Source organism: Oryctolagus cuniculus, chromosome 2 (genome assembly GCF_964237555.1).
Source record: "Oryctolagus cuniculus chromosome 2, mOryCun1.1, whole genome shotgun sequence".
In the NCBI taxonomy this organism is placed as follows: domain Eukaryota; kingdom Metazoa; phylum Chordata; class Mammalia; order Lagomorpha; family Leporidae; genus Oryctolagus; species Oryctolagus cuniculus.
The window spans coordinates 9629558-9651761 of record NC_091433.1 but is presented as its reverse complement, the minus strand read 5'-3'; the positions used below and the strand labels follow the sequence as shown (position 1 = coordinate 9651761).

At 37.8% G+C, this 22204-nt stretch overlaps 1 long non-coding RNA gene across 1 annotated transcript in view; it reads left to right on the top strand.

Moving 5' to 3' along the window:
* The window catches only part of LOC138843254 (uncharacterized), a 146160-nt gene that overhangs the window by 77779 nt on the left and 46177 nt on the right, over positions 1-22204 (top strand). The window contains exons 3-4 of the long non-coding RNA XR_011386190.1: positions 19807-19828; positions 21123-21188. This is a non-coding gene — a long non-coding RNA (uncharacterized lncRNA). The remainder of the gene's footprint in view (positions 1-19806; positions 19829-21122; positions 21189-22204) is intronic.

Below are 22204 nucleotides of genomic sequence, written 5' to 3'. Positions count from 1 at the left end.
GTCTTTTTACTTTCAAATTTCTAGCCTTCAAAGCAAGATTTTTCTATACCTCCATTTACTCAGCAAATTTTACTGCCTTCTCCTTCTCTCCTGTCATTGATTAGCTTGGTTGACACACCCATGCAAAAGGGGTAAGGATGTTTGTTTGAAGTGCCAAAGGTTACTTGCTGGGTGATGTTGCTGATTATTGAAATCTTTGGGTGAAGTCGGACAGAATTCTCTAGAAATCAGACCAATAAAACTAAATGAGTCCTGTTAGGTCCCCATGATTTCCGAGTTTATGCATTTCAAAGAGTCCACAGAGTCATATCAACATAAAAATAGTGGAAAATTCCATACAAATGTTAATTTGTAAAGAAATTCAGTACCTGTGAGGCCAACTGTAAAAATGCATAAATTTAATGGCTTGATTGTATGTGGATTATGTAAGTAGGTAGTTAACCTAAAAATGTGCTTCTCATATTAGCTCTCTGTATGTTAATAATAGCACTGTCCCTCTATGAACAAACCTAACATCGAGAAAGACTAATTAATTTCAAAAGTGGAAGCTTTCAATTGCTAAAATCTTTCTCCTTGTCTCTTCTGGGGAAATCACATAGCACACTATTCATTGGACCCTCTTTGTTAAATGCTGCATATTTCCCACACTTTTGTTTTTGCTTTACACACCTTTTAAGAGAAAATAAAAATGTAATTAAACATCTTTTCACACACCTGTCTTGAAATAAAATAATTTCTGTGGTGGCTTTCTGTAAGAAATTCTGGGAATTCATTACACTTCTATGAAGCTGTAATTCTTGCTGAAGGATAATTTAATTACCTGGGTACATTTGTTAAGATTAAGATGTAGTTTCTGATATATAGAGTCTCAAATGCCCTGTGGCTTAAATAAATAGAAATCTGTTCTCTTTATGTAACAATGTCTCCAGTGTTGTTTTTGCTTTTTTCACTCCTGGCTGATGATGCATCCTCAGATGCTGGGTGAAGTAGCCATTCCCCACCTGGGACTTGAAAGGGTGCAATCGCCTTCTTCAATAAGACAGGCACTGAAAATTCTTCCTTCATTGCTTTTATGGTAGCAGCAGGTATTGAGAGTTTATGAATACTCAATGCACATCTCCATTTTCTATTCAAGTGCTGAATCTATTAAAAAGGAAACAAGTTTTGTGGGGGAGATGAACAATCAAAGATCACTTTTATTATTGATAAATGTGACATTGTAGATAGAAACTTGTATCTATGAGAAAGTGGGTTGCACTTTCTGAACACCAAGTTATGCAGAGTTCCCTGATCAATTATACAAAAAGAAAGAAGTGTAAAAAGTGGGGAAGAATGGTTTGCCCCTAACATGGAGAAGTCAAGGGGATGATACAGACTCATATCCTTGGTTAAGAGAGATCAAAAGGCATTGGGAATTTTTATGCTGAGTGCTTGAAAGCAAAAGAGCCACTTTGAAGTGCACAATGGAACTTGCTTTTTATCATGACATAAGGATGGCAAATTCTGCAGATCTGGGACTATGACAAGAAACTAAAACTTCCAGACTACTCTAAGCAGTTTCTGCTCAGGATTTTGAGATCAATTACATTTACGAATTATCAGAAATTTTTATATGTTATGAGAACTGTCAATGCCATCCAGGTTTTAATGTAATTGATATAAAGTTGCATGTGGTTTTAGGTGAAGTGTTTAGAATGTTTTAAAATGTCTATGTGGAGCTTTAGGAGATACTACAAAAATTTGTGGAAAATAAAATTAAAAGATAAGTTTATTGGAGAGCAAAATTTTGGAATCCATGCTTATGTACATCTATGTTTTGTAGATATATTTATACATAATATTTAGAGTTCACATTTTCAGCATTGTCATTGGAGAATATTATTTGTACAACTTATTTAAATTAATTGCTATATTCATTTCAGATTAATAAACAATTGATTTTTATAATTATTCTATAATCTTTTATTTTTTAAACTTTTATTTAGTAAATATAAATTGTCAAAGTACGGTTTATGGATTACAATGACTCCCCCGGCCCATAATTTCCCTTCCACTTGCACCCCTCCCATCTCCCACTCCCTCTCCCATTCCATTCACATTAAGATTAATTTTCAATTCTCTTTATATATAGAAGATTGATTTAGTATATATTAAGTAAAGATTTCATCAGTTTGAACCCACACAGAAACAGAGTGTAAAATACTCTTTCAGTACTAGTTATAGCATTACTTCACATTGGACAACACATTAAGGACAGATCCCACATGAGAAGTAAGTACACAGTGACTCCTGTTGTTGACTTAACAATTTGACACTCTTGTTTATGGCGTCAGCAATCTCCCTAGGCTGTAGTCATGAGTTGCCAAGGCTATGGAAGCCTTTTGAGTTCTCCGACTTTGATCTTATTCTGACAGGGTCATAGTCAAAGTGGAAGTTCTCTCCTCCCTTCAGAGAAAGGTACCTCCTTCTTTGATGGCCCTGTTCTTCCCACTGGGATCTCACTCGCAGAGATCTTTCACTTAGGTTTTGTTTTGTTTTTTTTTTTTTTTTTTTTTTTTTTTTTTTTTTTTTTTTTTTGCCAGATTGTCTCAGCTTTCCATGCCTAAAATACTCTCATGGGCTCTTCAGCCATATCCGAATGCCTTAAGGGCTGATTCTGAGGCCAGAGTGCTATTTGGGACATCTGCCGTTCTATGAGTCTGCTGTGTATCCTGCTTCCCATGTTGGATCGTTCTCTCCCTTTTTGATTCTATCAGTTAGTATTAGCAGACACTAGTCTTGTTTGTGTGATCCCTTTGACTCTTAGACCTATCAGTGTGATCAATTGTGAACTGAAATTGATCACTTGGACTAGTGAGATGGCATTGGTACATGCCACCTTGATGGGATTGTACTGGAATCCCCTGGCACATTTCTAACTCCACCATTTGTGGCAAGTCAGCTTGAGCATGTCCCAAATTGTACATCTCCTCCCTCTCTTATTCCCACTGTTATATTTAACAGGGATCACTTTTCAGTTAAAATTTAAACACCTAAGAATAATTGTGTGTTAATTACAGAGTTCAACCAATAGTACTAGCACAAAACAAAACAAAAAATACTAAAAGGGATAAAGTATTAAATTGTACATCAACAGTCAGGACAAGGGCTGATCAAGTCACTGTTTCTCATAGTGTCCATTTCACTTCAACAGGTTTCCCCTTTGGTGCTCAGTTAGTTGTCACAGATCAGGGAGAACATATGATATTTGTCCTTTTGGGACTGGCTTAATTCACTCAGCATAATGTTTTCCAGATTCCTCCTTTTTATTGCAAATGACCAGATAATCTTTTAGAAAATATACTTTCAGATTTGGGTGTCAAAATGCATACAGTGTATTTTTTGAAGTCAGTCTACTTATTTGTATTATATAAGTAATTTTAAAGTAGTTAAATTTCTTATTTTTAGAATTGTAAGTGATATATAAAATTGTATATATTTATGGGTCACTATGTGATGTCTTGATATATGTATACATTGTGCTATAGTCAGGGTAAATATATGCATGTGTATGTGTGTGTATATCTTCAAACATTTAACTTTTTTTTATTCACTTTATTTGAAAAGCAGAGACATTCAAGAAAGAGAGAGAGAGAGAGAGAGAGAAATTTCCATTCACTCAAATGGCCACTAGGTGAGGCTGAAGCCAGGAGCTGGAGGACTCCTCCAGGTCTCCCACGTGGGTGCAGTGACCCAGGCACTTGGGCCATCCTATGCTGCTTTCCCAGTTGCATTAGCAGGGAGCTGGATCGGAAGCAGAGCAGTTGGGTCTCAAACCAGTGCCCATGTGGGATGCTGGCATTGCAGGTGGCGGCTTTATCCACTATGAAACAATGCTGATCCCCAAGTAAGCTCTTTAGTTTGATAGAATCCCATTGGTCTATTGTAAGTAACTTAGAAATATTTTCCTTGGTTGCTAGAAAACTTTTTGCCTATTCCAATATGCCTTACTTTGTGTTTTCTGTCTTTCATGTATGATGAGAATTTTCTCTCATTGTTTTGTTTTTTATTTAAAAAATTCAGCATATATTATGTTCCACTTTCTTTTTGGGTTTTATTATTTGTGTTTTCTTTTATCCTGATGGATTTTGTTTCTAGTCTTAAACTTTCATTTCTGTTGCTTATTCTAGCTTTCTAACACATGGAAATGGATAGCTACAACATTTATTCTCTTTCATGTTTCCTAATAAATCTCAACAGTTTAGGACTAAGTGTTGTCTTCCTTTTGATGGTGGATTCTAATAATTTGACTGATTTTCTATTGAAAACAATTTAGTGCATTTGATATTTTTCTAAACTATAAAATTAGAGCAGAAGTATACATGCATTAGTCTGAATGTTTCTATTTTAAATATATTTTCATGGAAATCGCTTGCTAATATATGTCAGGGGAAAAAACAACCAAGAAGATGATGTGAAACCTCAGACAATGGCTTCAAATTAGTATTGGGGAGCTAAATGAATCAGAACGGCTGTGTGCAGTGTCTCCAGAGGTCAAGTGAAGCAGACAACAAGTTTGTGATAAGAAATCTAGTTTTTACACCTCATGGAGGAGATTTTCATAAGACTTATTGTATAAATAGAGTTGTATGTGCTGTTTCTATTTTCCTTAATGTTAACATCATCTTAAAAAAGTAAATTCACATTCTAATATTGCTGACAAAATTTTACACATTCTATTCGTCCAACATATCTGTAGCTATTCTAAGCCTCAGAATTAATTTTCTGTTAATTTTCATTGCTTAAGGTACAGGGTAAGTTGTAATAAAAACAAAGTCAATCTTCCCAAAAAGTTTACTATATTCCAGAAATGGAGTGAGGTAAGTACTTATTAAACATAAAAATGATAAAGATAGTTTCAATTGCTTCAGACAATAGTAAAATATTTTTAAAAATTTAAAACAGTGATAAATGAGATAAAAGAAGGCCAGGATTACCAGAGTATAATTAGAGGATAGTTAGTAATGGGCTTGAGTAATCGGAAATAACACTGATGAGGCAGGCAGAGGAAACCAGCAAACACTTGAAACACTGTTCATCATGAAGACAATGAAAAGAAAAAACCACAAAAAGATACCAATTTCCTTCATCAGACTGGGAAATAATTGGAAAGCCTGACAAATATCACAATTTGAATGAGAGGAATTCTTGAAACTCCTTGTTGTGGTATAAATTGGAACAACTACTTTGGAGCTTAATAGTCTTATCAATAAATTTCAAAATGTCCATCCTATGTGATCCTGTACTTCAGTCCTAGGGAAATGATCCAAACACTCTCATGTGTACAGAAGGTTGTTCATAGCATTGCTGTTGTAAATACAAATCAACAGTATTGATAAACATTCTGCGAAGCAAGGTAAATGTATGCCATTGAAAGGATGAACAATAAATGACAGAATACTCATAAATTGAAACATTGTACAGTAGTAGAAATGGGTCAATAAGAGCTATGGGCAATCTCATGGATAAAGTTTATATAAATTGCTGTCAAGAAGTTACAGAATACATGTAATATAATTCCCTTATGTACATTATTTTATTTTGATGTTATTGTAAACTCATAAGTAGTGTCAAGGAGTACAGCCAAGTCTAATGGGTAACCATTACTGAGCTTCCCTCAGTAATGACAGTTTACATAATTATAGTACACTGTTACAGCTAGGAAATTAACATTGGCATAATACAACTGATGAGACCATGAAACTTCGGTTTCACTTGTTTTCATGTACTCATTTTTGGTAGGTTTATTATTTATATGCATAATTTCTATAACATTATCACGTGTATGGATTCTGATAACCATCACCACTATCAATATACAAGAATATTTCTTGACCATGTAGAAATCCTCTCATGTTATACCTTAACAGTCACACCTTTCCTATAATCCCTAATTCCTATAATCCTATAACCCAGCAATCAATCTTTCCCCCCTTTCTCTCTGCCATTTGCCACCCTAGCCTCTTGTAATCACCATTATATATATATATATATTTAAAAGATTTTATTTATTTATTTGAGAGGTAGAGTTACAGACAGTGAGTGGGAGAGACAGAGAGAAAGGTCTTCCTTCCATTGGTTCACTCCCCAGATGACTGCAATGGCCGGAACTGCGCCAATCTGAAGCCAAGAGCCAGGTGCTTCTTCCAGGTCTTCCATGCAGGTGCTGGGGTCCAAGCACTTGGTTTTCTATATGTGGGTTTATTTCTATGTCTATGGGTCTGTTTATGCAAGCCCCATGCTTTGGAATTACTGTTGCTTTGTAATATATATATATTTTTTTGACAGGCAGAGTGGACAGTGAGAGAGAGACAGAGAGAAAGGTCTTCCTTTGCCATTGGTTCACCCTCCAATGGCCCCCGCGGCCAGCGCGCTGCGGCTGGCGCACCACGCTGATCTGATGGCAGGAGCCAGGTACTTATCCTGGTCTCCCATGGGGTGCAGGGCCCAAGCACTTGGGCCATCCTCCACTGCACTCCCTGGCCACAGCAGAGAGCTGGACTAGAAGAGGGGCAACCGGGACAGAATCCGGCACCCCGACCGGGACTAGAACCTGGTGTGCTGGCGCTGCAAGGTGGAGGATTAGGCCAGTGAGCCGCAGCGCCGGCTGCTTTGTAATATATTTTAAAGTTAGAAACTATAATACTTCCTACTTTGTCTTTAAAGTTGAATATTGCTTTGGCTATTTGGGGTCTTTTGTGTCTCCATAAAAATTTTAATAATGTTCATTCTAGTTCTGTGAAAAGTGTAATTGTAATATTGATAGGAATTGCATTGAATTTGTAAATTTCTACAGATACTAGGCATCTTCTAATGATATTGATTCTTCTAAGCCATGAACGCAGGATGTCTGTTTCTTTGTGTTCTCTTCAATTTCTTTCATCAATAAGATACTGTTTTCATAGTAGCTATCTTTCACTTCTTTAATTATACTTATTTCCAGGCATTTTTTGTAGCTATTGGAAATAAAATTTCTTTCTTGATTTCTTTTTTAAATGATTCATTGTTTGTAATAATGCTACTGATTTTTGAACATTGACTTAGTATCCAGCAACTTTATTAGATCTAACAGGTTTGTGGTGGTCTTTGGAAATTTCCATATGAAAGATCATGCCACCTGCAAACAAGTGACATTTCCTGCTTTCTAATTTGGATACCTTTATTTCTTTCTCTTATCTAACTGCTCTGGCTAGGCTTTCCAGTACATGTTGAACACGAGTAGGGAAAGGAGGCGTCCTTATCTTCTTCCAGATCTTAGACAGACTCCAGGGGGCCAGCGTTATGGCATAGCAGCTAAAACCACCTCCTGCAGTACTGGCACCCCTTATGGGTAATAGTGTGAGTCCTGGCCACTCCACTTCTGGTCCAGCTCTCTGCTATGGCCTGGGAAAGCGGTAGAAGATGGCCCAAATCCTTCGGCTTCTGCACCAGCGTGGGAGACCCAGAAGAAGCTCCACCTCCTGGCTTTGGAAAGGCCAAGATCCTTTGAGGAGTGAACCAGTGGATGGAGACCTTTCTCTCTCTCTGGCTCTGCCTCTCTATGTAACTCTGTTTTTCAAATAAATAAAATAAATCTTAAAAAATAAGAAAGACTCAAGCTTTCCCCCATTGAATATGAGCACTAATGGCTAGTTACGTTATACCTTTCATTGGAGTTTTGATCATGAAGGAATATTGACTTTTACCAAATGCCTTTTTCGTCAATTGATATAGAATATAGTATTTTTTTCCATTATTCTGTTGATGTTTTGTATCACATTTATTGATTTGAATATGTGAATCATGCTTGTATTCCTGGGATGAATCCCATTTGGTGGACGATCTTTTGAATGCTCTAGTATTTAATTTTATTTGTTAGTATTTAATTCTGGCCTCATAGAGAGAATTTGGAAGAATTCCCTCCACTCCTATATTTTTTTGAAATAATTTAAGAAGGATTAGTGTTAGTTCTTTAAATGTTTGGGAGAATTCAGCAGTGAAGCCATCTGGTCCTCAACATGGTTTTAATTTGCATTTCTGCAAAGGCTAGTCATGTTGAACATATTTTCACATACTTATTCACCTTTCAAGTACTCATATCTGCTTTGGTAAGGTGTTTTAAGTCTTTTTCTTGTTTTCTGATTGGATTCTATATTTTCTGATTCAAAATCTGAATAGTTTTTAAATGTTCTGGATAAAAGTCCTTTATCATATATGTCACTGGGAAATAAGTTTTCCCATTCAAGAGGTTGTCTTTATTCTCTTAAGAGTCTTTTACAAAGAAAATATTTTAATTTTTGTTTACTTTAATTTCTTAAATTTCTTGGAGAACTTTCTCTAAGGATTCCTTGCTTAATACCCGAGATTAAAAGACTTTTTTATGCTCTCTTCTAATTTCACCTTTGCATCTGGGAGTCATTTTGAGTGATTTTTTGTAGCAAGTATGGGGTTTAGTTTGAGGTTTACATTTGCCTATCATTGTCCAATTGTTTTAATTCCATTTGTTAAGACTATCTTTACGCCTTTGGCTTATCTTTGCAATTTCCAAAAACTCAGATTAGTGCTTATTTCTTGGATCTATTTCTGGGTTTCTTTTTGCTGTGCCACTAATCTGTGTGTTGATCCTTCTGCTAATCCCATGCCCATTTGATTGCTGCTGTTACATTGTAAATCTTAAAAATGGGTAACATAGTACATCAAACTGTGCTCTTCCTCTTCAAAATGATTTTTGCTATTCTTTCCTTCTCTATATGAAATTTACAATTATCTTATCTGTAGCTATAAAAGTTTTGGTGCAGTTTTGGTATGAATTGTGTTAAATAGATTGATTTGGGTTTTATTAATTATTACTATGATTTATTATGTTAAATCCTCCAATTCATTTACATGGTATTTCTCTCTTTATTTACATACTCTTTGCTGATTTTCTACTGATAGATACTGTTTTGTGTTTTGTTTGATTAATATATAAGTATTTCAATTTTAGAGTGATTGTAAATGGAATATGTCTTGAATTTTGGTTTGATTTATCATTTATAGTTTAAATAAATATGATTGATTTGTATGTGTTAGCCTTATATTTTGTGAGATATTACCCTATAATATCTGGAATAAGTTGATTCTAAAATTAATCTCTAAGTAGTAATCTAAGACAAAACAGAAAACCAATTATTCAAACAGAGATTAAATGCAGGCTACAAAACTGTAGTAATTAATACAATGTAGTATTGCATGAAATCTATAAATATACCAATGAGTTAGACTCGTGCTTATTTGTGAAGATTAGTGTGTGATAAAGTCATCATTTCAAGTCACTATTAAATGTGATAAAGTAGATTGAAAGTATGTTATGTTCCAAATTAAAAGATAAATAAGAAAGGAAGGAGGAGGGAGGACGTGAAAAATCATTGTTTTTATAAATGTACATATGAAATACATAAAATCTGTACTCTCTATACTTAAATACATTTATTAAGAAAGATGAACTTGTTAACAAATGGCCTTAGGAAATTTGATTAATATTAAAAGCCAACTCAGAATACATCCTCATACACATAATAAATCCTAATATCCTAATATAAAAATAACAACTAGAGCAAAAACATTAGAAAAATACAGTAAATTATTTTTATAATTTGGAACTAGAAAGTCTTCTTCACAAAGACAAATGAGAAGGCATAAAAAGTTCATTAGCAGAACTTCTTAAAAATTAAAAATATTCTGTTTGGCAAAAGCCTCCAAACACAAAATTAAACAACAAAAGAAATTCTGAGAAAAAATAAAAAAAATATATAAAATATGTATATCCACAATACGTAAATAATGCTTAAAAGCAAATACTGAATAAACAATCAAATAAAAAAATAAAAAATAAAAAAAAAGAGATGTGATCATCTTAACAAAACAAGCACAATGATTAAATATGCATCCTTTTATTACTGGATAAATCACTTGCTTTTTTTACTATTAGCTTTTCAGAAGTTAAAAACCTATGTAGGGGCCTGCATAGTAGGTTAAGCCTCCGCCTGTAGAGCTGGCATCCTACATGGGCACTGGTTTGAGTCCCAGCTGCTCCTCTTCTGATCCTACTCTGCTAAAGGCCTGGGAAAGCAGTGAAAGATGGCCCAAGTGCTTCAGCCCCTGCACTTACCTGGGAGACCCAGAAGAAGCTCTGGTCTCCTGGCTTCAGATCTGCTCAGCTCCTGCTGTTATGTCCATTTGGGGAGTGAGACAGTGGATGGAAGACCTTTCTCTCTGTCTCTCCCTCTCTCTGTAACTCTACCACTTGAATAAACAAATAAATATGTTTAAAAAATAATTCTCGGGGCAGGCGCCATGGCTTACTTGGTTAATCCTCCGCCTGCTGCGCTGGCATCCCATATGGGCACCGGGTTCTAGTCCTGGTTGCTCCCCTTCCAGTCCAGCTCTCTGCTGTGGCCTGGGAGTGCAGTGGAGGATGGCCCAAGTGCTTGGGCCCCTGTACCCACATGGGAGACCAGGGAGCACCTGACTCCTGGCTTTGGGTCGGTGCAATGCTGGCCATGGTGGCCATTTTGGGGGTGAACCAACAAAAAGAAGACCTTTCTCTCTGTCTCTCTCTCTCACTGTCTATAACTCTACGTGTCAAATAAATTAAAAATAATTCTCTGCTCCTGACTTTAATCCCAACCCAGCCTTGGCTGTGTGGGCATTTGGAGAGTGACCCAGCAGATGGAGCTATCCATCAGTCTCTTTCTTTCTCTATCTCTCCCTCACAAATAAACAAAGATAAAAAATTTAAATATGGCTATGAAGAGAATTAAATATGAAGAGAATTAAAATGGCAAAAAAGAAACAAAACAAATACGACTCTCTCTGTTTCTCCTCACTGTCTGTAACTCTACCTCTCAAATAAATAAAATAAATTAAAAAAAAATAAAATTTACATTACAATAAAAAACCTTAATATTTCACCAAATAGATATAACAAGTAAAAAGCAACAAGACTCTAGTTTAGTGGGAATATAGACAACAACTATAAATAATAATTGAATGGGAAAATGACCATTTCACCCATATACAGTAAATTCTAAAGTAATCACAGATCAATAAAATTATAGTAGTATAACATTCTTAACTATTGGTTTCACAAAACCATACCTGAAGCAATACTGAATCACACAGTCATTTTTTTTTCTTTTTTCTTTTTCTTTTTTAAATTTTAGCTCCTACATATAATGGGGAACATGTGGTATTTTTCTTTCTGTGTCCAGCTTATATCACTCAACGTTATGTCCTCCAGTTGCATCTGTTTTGCTGTAAATGGTAGAATTTCATTCTTTTTAGCTGAATAATATTCATTGTGTATATATACCATATTTTTAAAATCCATTCATCTGTTGATGGACATATTGGTTGATTTTGGCTGTTGTGAATAGTGCTACTATAAACATAATGGCACTGGTATTTCTTCGATACAATGTGTTCAAGTCTTTTGGGTATATATATCCAGTTGTGGGGTTGTAGGATCATATGGCAAGTATATTTCTAGTTGCTTTTTCTTTTAAGATTTATTTATTTATTTGAAAGGCAGAGTTATAGAGAGGCAGAGGCAGAGAGAGAGAGAGAGAGAGAGAGATCTTCTACCCAGTGTTTCACTCCCCAAATGGCTGTAATGTTTGGAACTGGGCTGATCCAAAGCCTGGAGATTCTTCTGGGTCTGCCACATGGATGCAGGGGCCCAAGGACTTGGGCCATCTTCCACTGCTTTCCCAAGCCATAGCAGAGAGCTGGATTGGAAGTGGAGCAGCTAGTACTCTCACCAGTGTCCATATGGGATGCCAGCATTGCAGGCTTTGGCTTTACCTGCAACACGACAGTGCTGGCTCCAGGGTGTTAATCTTTTTTTTTTTTTTTTTTTTTTTTGACTGGCAAAGTTAGACAGTAAGAGACAGACAGAAAGGTCTTCCTTCTGTTGGTTCACTCCCTCAAATGGCCATTACGGCCGGTGCGCTGCGCTGATCCGAAGCCAGGAGCCAGGAGCTTCCTCCTGGTCTCCCATAGGGGTGCAAGGCCCAAGAACTCTCCACTGCCTTCCCGGGCCACAGCAGAGAGCTGAACTTGAAGAGGAACAACCGGGACAGAACCGGCGCCCCAACTGGGACTAGAACCCGAAGTGCTGGCACCACAGGCAGAGGATTAGCCTAGTGAGCTGTGGCGCCAGCCAAGGTTGTTAATCTTAACAAATGTTTTCTCAGCATCTATTGAGATAACCACTTATCCTGTATATTATTTGAAGGGTTGGTGTATTAACTGTATTAGTATATTAAGTAGGACATAATTCTGAACTGCATTTACTTTTCTTAATTTCTCCCCTTTTCTTCACTAAGACTCCCTTCTGAGACCTTATGTAATGACTTTTTATATTTTTCTATTGCTTTAATTTTGTATTTCTTTGTATTTTTGTTATATATTTTAGAAATTTTTCTTTATTTTATTTTCCTGGTTTCTACTTTCTTGCTCATTTTCCCTTTCTCCTCTTTCATCTTTTCATTTTGTCACTTTCTATTCTAGAAGATAATCTTTATTCTCTACTCATGTATTTCATTTTGTCCCTGATTTATAGAACTGTGCTTTCCAATTTCATGAAGATAAAATTGGAGGTTTCTAGTTCTCTTCCTTTCTCTGACTTAGTTTTATTTACTTTCAATGATGTCTACTCGTCATTTATTTATTCTTTGTCTTTTCTGATGTTGGCACTGTTTATATTCTCAGTGATGTTTGGAGCTGAGATTACATTCAAAAGGACCTGAGTAGCTTCTATGGGGGTTGTCTTCACTTTTTCCTGTTAGCTTTTACCTCCAAGTAAAACCTTTAGGTGAAAAGGAGATCCCAGTGCACACCTTCGCTTTACAGCCATTTAATATAAAAAAGATTTACTGCCTACTGGACTCTAACTAAAGTTTGAAAAAGTGATCATTTTTGGGTAGCACCTGTGTAAAAAGTGGTAGCTTTTCTACAGGGTTTATTCAGATTCTTCATATAATAGATCCAATTTGACAGATACAGGTAAACATCAGTTTATCTCTGTTCCTCGCAAGGGGAAGAGACACAGTAAATCTACCTTTAATATTTCCCTTATGTTCATCTCCATTTCTCATTTCCATTTTCCATGAATCCTGAGTGCATGGCTTTTGTGGGTTCTTAGGATGATATCACCTCCCCCTTCTGCAACTTCCTTGAGGAATATTTTGAGTTACTGCTGTATCTGAAAGTTTGTCTTTTAACTCATTCCTGTAATCATTGCATTCCTGTGCTGAAATCGTCCCACTGTCTTCAGTAGTGACTCCTTCTAATCCAGCCTTTTATTTTCTCACATGAATGTTTTCCTTTCGGTCCCTCTTGAGACTCTCAGGACAGAGAAAAAGTAAAGGTAGGAAGTATGTTCCCATCTTGAATTAAATAGGACTCATCTAATAAGTCAGTCAGCGGGTGTTCTGACTCTTCAAAGAAGGTGTTGAGTGAATAAAAGAGAATAAGGCCAGATTTGAAAACAAATCAAATATTTCAATAGATTTTTCAGTTTTAAAGCAATTTCATTAAGTTATAAAATGTTTTTCAATTTGTTGGAAGCATTTTGTTCTTTACTTTGGGCGGCACTCAATGGACACTGTGGAATCACACTGCACACATTCTGATTGCTCCATGCAGTACTCCCGTAGTGGGTTTTGAACCACTGTTCAGTCCCAACTCCAGCAGACTTAATCGAGATCATTCCTTTGCACTAAGCTCACCTATGCCATTTTCTCCTTTCTGGTCTCATATTATACTCATTCTTTTTCTGCAGATTTCAATTTTCGTCTCCTATTCCCTCCCTTCACTTCCGACTGTCAAGCCAGGCTTCATGCTATTCTTCGTACACACCCGGTGTTTTTTGACCCCCATGCCACATAGTTCACCAGGATCCCTGTCCCTGGAATGTGTTCCCTCACCCTGTCTCATGGTCAACTCACACTGGGATGGTTGCCCTGCTCACAAAGGTATTCCTACTGTTTATGCCCTCCCCACACTGATTATTTTGCTGAGTAAGCACTTGGCAATTTGATTCTCTCTTGAGAATTTGAATGTAGAACAGACGTGCCAGCTTTGTGTGACAGAGAACTGGGTAGTGTTTGGTTGTGTCCTACAGAGAAGAGTCGAATGTTTTTGCTACTGACATCTCCAGATAGGCCCTGGTTCCTGGATTTCTTAAAGCATGGAATTTCAGTTTCTCCTTTATGCGTATTATCAACAAATTTTTCTTTTATCTTAAGAAAGCCTCTTTAAATGTATTGTTCTGGGGCCAGTGCTGTGGCATCGTGGATAAAGCTGCTGCCTGTAGTGCCAGCATCCCATATGGGAGCCGATTTGAGACCCGGCTGCTCCACTTCCTATCCAGCTCTCTGCTATGGCCTGAGAAAACAGTGGAAGATGGCCTTGGGCCCCTGCAGTCATGTGGGAGACCCAGAAGAAGCTCCTGGCTCCTGGCTTCGAATCGGCACAGCTCCATTTGTTGCAGCCAATTGGGGAGTGAACCAGCGGATGGGAGACCTCTCTCTGCCTCTCTTTCTCTCTCTGGATAACTGACTTCTGACTTTCAAGCAAAATAAATAAATCTTTAAAAAAATGTATTGTTCTTTGCTTCTTAGAGCCTTCAATTGAAGACATTAATCTACCTTAAACTTTACTTCCTTAGGTCTATATTTGCTGCTATTGCAGGCCAAGTTCAAAGTCTTTCTCTATAAGGAAATGCCAGGGCCTTGCACTACTGGAGACCTTCTCCTTTATCCCCTGCCATTATACTGAACATCACTGGCACTTCTTTTGTAACAGCCATGTGGTGACTATATTGACTAGAGCACATTTACATCTGACAAATATCACCCTGCATAAGAATACTAGTTCCTTGGGGACAGGATTTGCATTTTATTTCCCCCTACAATGCCTCATGTGAAAATTGAACACAGCAATTCCCAATAAACAGTAGTCTCATTCGCTCAGATATTTAAATAGCTTCGCATGGCTGGAACAGGGGCATTGAGAGATATATTTGTTCAGAAACCATTTTATTAATGGCAACTATCACTTCTTAGGTATACTGTTTGTACTATCTCATGCTCTTCCTTTAATCATAATCTCAGTCACATTCTTTTCTGATTATTTTTAGTCATGGACTAGTAGCAGTAGCAGCAAAGACATCAATAGGGATTTGTGTATCTGCTTTCCTACTGGACACCAGGTACCTAGAATCAGTGAACCACACATTCTTTTTTTTTAATTTATTTTATTTGAGAGGTAGAGTTACAGACAGTGAGAGGGAGAGACAGAGAGAAAGGTCTTCCTTCCGTTGGCTCACTCCCAAATGGCTGCAATAGCTGGAGCTACACCAATTCGAGGCCAGGAGCCAGGCGCTTCTTCCCAGTCTTCCACATGGGTGCAGGGGTCCAAGGACTTGGGCCATCTTCTACTGCTTTTTCAGGCCATAGCAGAGAGCTGGATTGGATGTGGAGCAGCCAGGACTAGAACTGGTGTCCATATAGGATGCCAGAGCCGCAGGCAGTAGATTAACCTACTGTGTCACGGCGCCGGCCCCGTGAACTAAATTTTCAAACTACTCAACAGAAGTCATTTTCATCCTAGTTTTGGAGACTAGGAATGAGACTCAGAAAGAATGCCTTGCCTCTGTTAACACAGCAACTGTCAGAGTTAGAACACAAAGTAGATATTGTCTCATTCTTGGGTGTTTTCCTCACTGTATTGCACTGCATTGGCTAAAAATACATGATTAAAGAGTAGTAATAAAATCACAATCAATAATGGTGGTTTTCTCTGGGAAGCAGCAGATTATGTCTCAGGCACTGAGTCCTTATCACCCCATGGGAGAAATCTGGACTGAGTTTCTGGATCCTGTATCACACTGGCCCAATCTCACTTGATGTGGGAATTTAAGAAGTGAACCAGTGCACGGGAGACGTCTTTCTATGTTTCTCTCTCTTTCTCTCAAATCATTAAAAATAAACAATGTTTTTAAAATAGCATGAAAGCTGACTCTTACACAGAGAGTGCTAAAGAACAAATCTGTGTGATTTCTTTGTCAGCACTGTTCTGGGCACCTTTGGGACAAGCTTTTGATAGAGGATTTTTATAGAGATGTCGATAGGTTGTTCTGAAGTTTGTTGGTAGGGCATAAGAGGGAAGGATTGGTAGCTCAATGATGAACAAAAGTGATCAGATTAAGACGTCCAGAGACATGAATGCTGGCTTAAAATGGAAGAAACAGGTAAGCAGATACTCATGAGAAAAGTTTACAAACTAATTTCCTAAGTGCAAGAAGGGAGAACCCTGACCAGGTGGATGTTCATGGAGAAGTATCTGAGGATTTACTTGATGACACATAATCAATGCATTAGAGGACCAGTGATGTTGGGTCTAATGGTTACACTCCCATGTTCTGCACAGTGGACAGACCCAGTATGAAAAGGGCTCTATCTCTATTTGCCTTTTGGAGGAACATAGCAAACCAGAGACCTGAGAGACCTTGACCTTGCTCAATTACACATTCTGGTCTCTGTTTGGAATGTCTTTTCCCAGATTCCACCAAGGGAAGTCAATGGGCACTTAAAGGTTTCCTTAAAGGTTTCTATGCTTATGGAAATTTTATTGCCCTCTGTAGACTGAAGGTACCACTATGGAAAGAATGACCATGGGCAGAATTTGTGGGGGTGTCTGTCTCGCCATGAGGCAGGGAGTCCTGTCTAACCAATTCTCCAATCCATATCTTACGCCCCATGACCTATAAGGTGCTCCACGAGCATCATGAATCATTGTCATTCTGTAACTTCGATTCACGGACCAAACATTTTCTGAAAATTTAATTACTATCCAGTATGTCAATGTGGCAGCATTGAAGGCTTACCATTCTGTTGATGCCTTGGGCCTTTCAACCCTTTTTTATCCATGTAACATAGCAAAGGGGAGCAGTCTCTCAGTGTGCTACAATGCTCCCTTTCAGATCGATGCAATCTGAGCCATGTCAAATAGTATATTGTGAAATATTGGGTTTCACAGAAAGACAGAGGTTCAATTTACTTTGTTACTGGCATGCCCATCTAATCAAAAGAATAGGCCCACCACAGATTTTCTTTAGACATGATACCTAAGGAAGATGAAAGTGCAATTACATTCTGCTGTTTATGGCAGTTTGAAAGGAGTTAATGCAAGTGTTTGAGAGAGAACTCGGAGACAATGGATGCCTCACAGACAATGAACTGTGGAACACGGAGCTGGTGAGAGGGATGGGTATTCTTAAGATGATGACAAGCAACAATAGGCTGGAGAAGCATTGTGAGTGTCTGTCAGGCATCCATCAAATAGTAACTCCCTGTTTGTTGGGAGCCGGTGAACTTACCAAAAGAACACTCTCAACTCTATTGAACATAATTGCTTCCTGAAAATAGATTCTGATGAGTGAATTGAGACTATCCTTTCTAGCTTAAGCCCTTTAGGTTTTTTTTTTTAATTTTCAAAGTATTTTTCCACATTCCATCTCAGACACTGTTTTGAGCACTACACTAGTTCCCTGTAATGCAGATGGAGAAAAGCATGACTGACTTATGACCTTGAAAGGGGAATCAGATTTTAGGGATGGATAGACACTCAGCAAATAATCATACAAGCAAGCAGACCACCAAGATACTTGACGCCAGTAGTTCTTAATATTAAATTCATTCTAGAAATTTCTGAGGAATAAGGGAGTTTAACAGAAATAATCTGATCTCCACTCTGTTTCAATTAATTACACTCAGATTTTGTTGGATACATTGACGTCTACCAAAAACCTTTGCTATAAAAAGAAACTTTATTGCATACACAGCAGCAAACAGCCTTGTACTGTAACATTTAGGGGTATGAATAATATCTTATGTGACAGAACAATTTTATTTTTCAGAGAGTGCTGCTATTTCTAGGTATAGCACTTCTGTGTTTATCTTCTTGAATCCTTGTGTTGACTAAGTTTCTGAATTTCTTCAGCGAGTGAAGGTCTATTACCGCAGACTCTGAGTGTGATTCTGGCAGAGTGTCAGTGTGGGATGCCTACCTGGTTTACAAAGGGCAAGTGGATCCACCTGTTAGGGTGCCTGCAGCCTGGCACAGCACTGCATGCCCGAGTGTCACTCCAGCTCAGAAGAAACCTGCCTTCTTTACAGGTCACCTTGAAGAGTCTGGTTGCCATTGCAAAAGTCAGCCTATTGTCTGGGCTTTGGCTGCCCTGACCTTTGGCTTTCCTCAAGTCTTTCCTTCTGGGTCATTAGCAGGGGTTAATTAGCAGAGGGAGAGCTGAATCACACTCCCTAGGCCCTTGACCTCAAGGTGCTTCTCAGGACTGAGAAGACCACTCTGAAGAGAAAGGACAGGATGTGAAAATAGCCTTCCCCACCTCCTTCTGACCAACCCCTGCTGTGGGTCCCACCAACTTACAAAAGGCTCTCATTTCAACAAATTGGGGACCATTTTCACCATGGTTTGAAGAGCCACTTATAAAACTATACAGCCACTCAAGCGAACTTCAGATCTCTCTGGACCTTCATTAGTTGGGTGGAACAGGTGGTCCTGAGTTGGATATAGCAGTGGTAAGATGCAGTTGTTCTTTGACTATAAAGTTTAAAAATCATAGCCCTTGTTATCTTCAATTTAATCTATTGAATGTGTCTTACTTAGAACATTTGATCATTGGGCACTTTCCTTGAGAGCCCAGTGATAACCTTGGCTTCACAGGATTGGGGAAATCAAATGAGATGCTATGGATGGAATCTTCCTTTTTCTCATAGTTGTCCTCCCTCAACACTCACTGTATCCCCTCTCTTTACTTTCAGGAACTCTTCAATCTTTTTTAAGTTCCCTAATAGCATTGAATTTAGAGTCTTCATCACATGATTTAATTTCTGACTCATGGGTCATTCATTCCTATCATCAATAAATCATTCATCATCATGTATTAAATGCTTTTTTCAATGCAAGATTCTGCACCTAGTCTGGGATACAATTGGAGGTAGTGCTGCCCTCAGAGATTTTATAGTCTTCCAAAATGGTCAGCATCAAGGAGGCAATTTCAACAGTGAATGAAATGCATTTCATGGGACAATGAACAAAGAATATTACAGTTTATATAGTGAAATCTGAGTGAGTCACTCTATATTATCTAAATAGATATTTACTCAGTTTCAACTATGAGCCAGGTTTTATTCTAGGAATGAAAATTCAGAAGCCAGTGAAACAAGTCAATGTAAACTTGAGAGTTATATTCTATCACTCACTTGCTGCTGGGGCACAGAAACTGGAAGAGATAAAGTGGAAATTTGCCTGCGGTTCAGAGAGCATTGAATTTCAGATATAGCCACAGATTGTTACAAAGCTATGCCATAGGAGATCCTCACAACTTTTTTTCAATTAGCTATGTTTTAAGATTATTGATCATTTCAAAAATGTTTGCATTTTCTCCGAAACTTTCATGGAGAATGGTGTCTGCTATGCCACAAAGTAATCCCATTAGAATGACCCATGTGGTGATCTATTTTGAAGTTTGAAATAAGACTTTTCCTGTCCTATCTCAAATTCTCTGGGCCATTGAGAATTTTCTTATAATGATAATAAAATTTATTAATTTAGCTTATTTCTCTTTCTGCTCTAACTGCTAGAAAACTCAGGAGTAAATATCAGTTTTTATGCTTAAATATTTGCTTCTTGTTTCTCATATTTTTTATTTTCTAACAGGTACATGAATATTACTTAAGAGGTAAGTTGGTTTACTTTCCTTTTTTTTTTTTTTGAAAAAGATTTATTTATTTTTTTGAAAGGCAATGTTTCAGAGAGGCAAAGGCAGAGAGAGAGAGAGGTCTTCCATCCCTGGTTCACTTCCTGAATGGCTACAATAGCTGGAGCTGGGATGATCTGAAGCCAGGAGCCTGGAGCTTCTTCTAGGTCTCCCATGCGGGTGCAGGGGCCCAAGGACTTGGGCCATCTATTGCTTTCCCTGGACATAGTAGAGAGTTGAATCTGAAGTAGAGCAGCCGGGACTCAAACCAGCGCCCATATTGGATGCTGGCACTGTAGGAAACAGCTTTACTAGCTAAGCCATAGCACCAAATGCAAGTTAGTTTACTTTCAAAATACGTATTCTCCTTAGAATATTGTCAAATGATGAATCAGGGTTTTACGAATTTTCACCTTTTTTAAACTATATTTTTGAAAAAAATAATGCCATAATTTAAGACAGATTAAATTCCTCTTCTCTTTCCCATGAAGTTTTTATTCCTTTTAAAATAATCGTATTTTTTAACTTAACAAATTTTAACGTTTTAACTGGAACTATGTCACAAGCTTTTCTGAGCTTCTCGTGTAAATAATTCACATGTAGATGTTACAGGTATACACACATGCCATTTTTTCTTTAAAACAGGGTTGTTAATATCACATAATGTGTGATCCATGACATTGTATATAAATTAAGGAAAGAAGAGTATATTATTATGCAGATGGCATGACTCTCTCTGTTTATACTTTTATTTTTATCTGTCTATCAGCTGAGATTCTTAGATTGTTCCCTCTTCTTACTAACTTTGTCTCACCTAGGGCTTTGTGTACCTATTCGGCATGCTGCAACTTTGATTCTTCCTGTCATACTCTACATACATTCATTTGGCCTTTGCTTGTATTACTGTTTACATTGGCACCTCTATTTTTCTATATTAAGTTAATAAGTGAAATGTCTGTGATAGCTGATTTTATGTGCCAAGTTGACGACTAAGTGGTGACTAGTCAATGGGTAGAACATTATTTCTGATTGTGTCTATGAGAGTGTTTCTGAAAGAGTTTAGTATTTGAATCAAGAGATTGAGTAAAGATCTGCCCTTGTACATGGGTGGACATTACCCAATCCATTGATACCTGGAATTGAACAAAGTAGTGGAAGAAGGATAAATTCATTCCCTCTTTTTGAGGTGGATGATCCATCTCTTTGTATATTGATACTTCTGATTCTCAAGCCTTCGGACTTGGACTGAGATATCATTGACTCCTCTCATTCTCAGATCTTTGGATTTGAATGGAACTACACTACAAGTTTCTTTGAGCTTCCAGTGAACATGCAACAGATGGTGAGTTCCCATAGTTTCCATAATCATGTTAACCAAATGTTTTATAATATACATTATCTATTTTTCAAACTATCAATAATCTATATGTATCTATCTATTATCTATTAATCATCTATCTATCTATCTATCTATCCATCATCTCTGCCCCTCCCATTGGTTCTGCCTCTATGGAGAACCCTAACACAGCATCTGATAGAACAATATTTTCCCATATCATATTTCAGATTTCATGAGTTATTCAGCTCATGGGTCAGATGCCCATTCTGTTCTACATGGCTGATGGAGATGTAATAAGACAAAGTGGGGCCGGCGCCGCGGCTCACTAGGCTAATCCTCCGCCTAGCGGCGCCGGCACACCGGGTTCTAGTCCCGGTCGGGGCGCCGGATTCTGTCCCGGTTGCCCCTCTTCCAGGCCAGCCCTCTGCTGTGGCCAGGGAGTGCAGTGGAGGATGGCCCAGGCGCTTGGGCCCTGCACCCCATGGGAGACCAGGAAAAGCACCTGGCTCCTGGCTCCTGCCATCGGATCAGCGCGGTGCGCCGGCCGCAGCGCACCGGCCGCGGCGGCCATTGGAGGGTGAACCAACGGCAAAGGAAGACCTTTCTCTCTGTCTCTCTCTCTCACTGTCCACTCTGCCTGTCAAAAAAATAAAAAATAAAAAAAAAAAAGACAAAGTGAAAATCATTTCAAAAGTATTCTAATGAGAACCCATATTTGGATGTAGACTAATTTGTACACTGTACTATAAAATGCAGTGACTGCCTTGCCATGATTGGAAAGATATCTTCAGAAGGACAAAAGGCAGGGCCAAGACAGTGCTATGTCCTTCTAGTAGTGGTCTTGCTGTATACCAAGGCTAGGGGTAGAGAATTGATGGGTATGTGATCCTGCTCCTCTTTTCTGTGAGTGATATAAATAAGTAAACTTGATTCTTCCTCTTTAACAGGAAATTTACAATCCCTGCTGTACCACTTCAAGAACTGCTTAGACAGTCTAATGAGATAAACATGAGGTATTT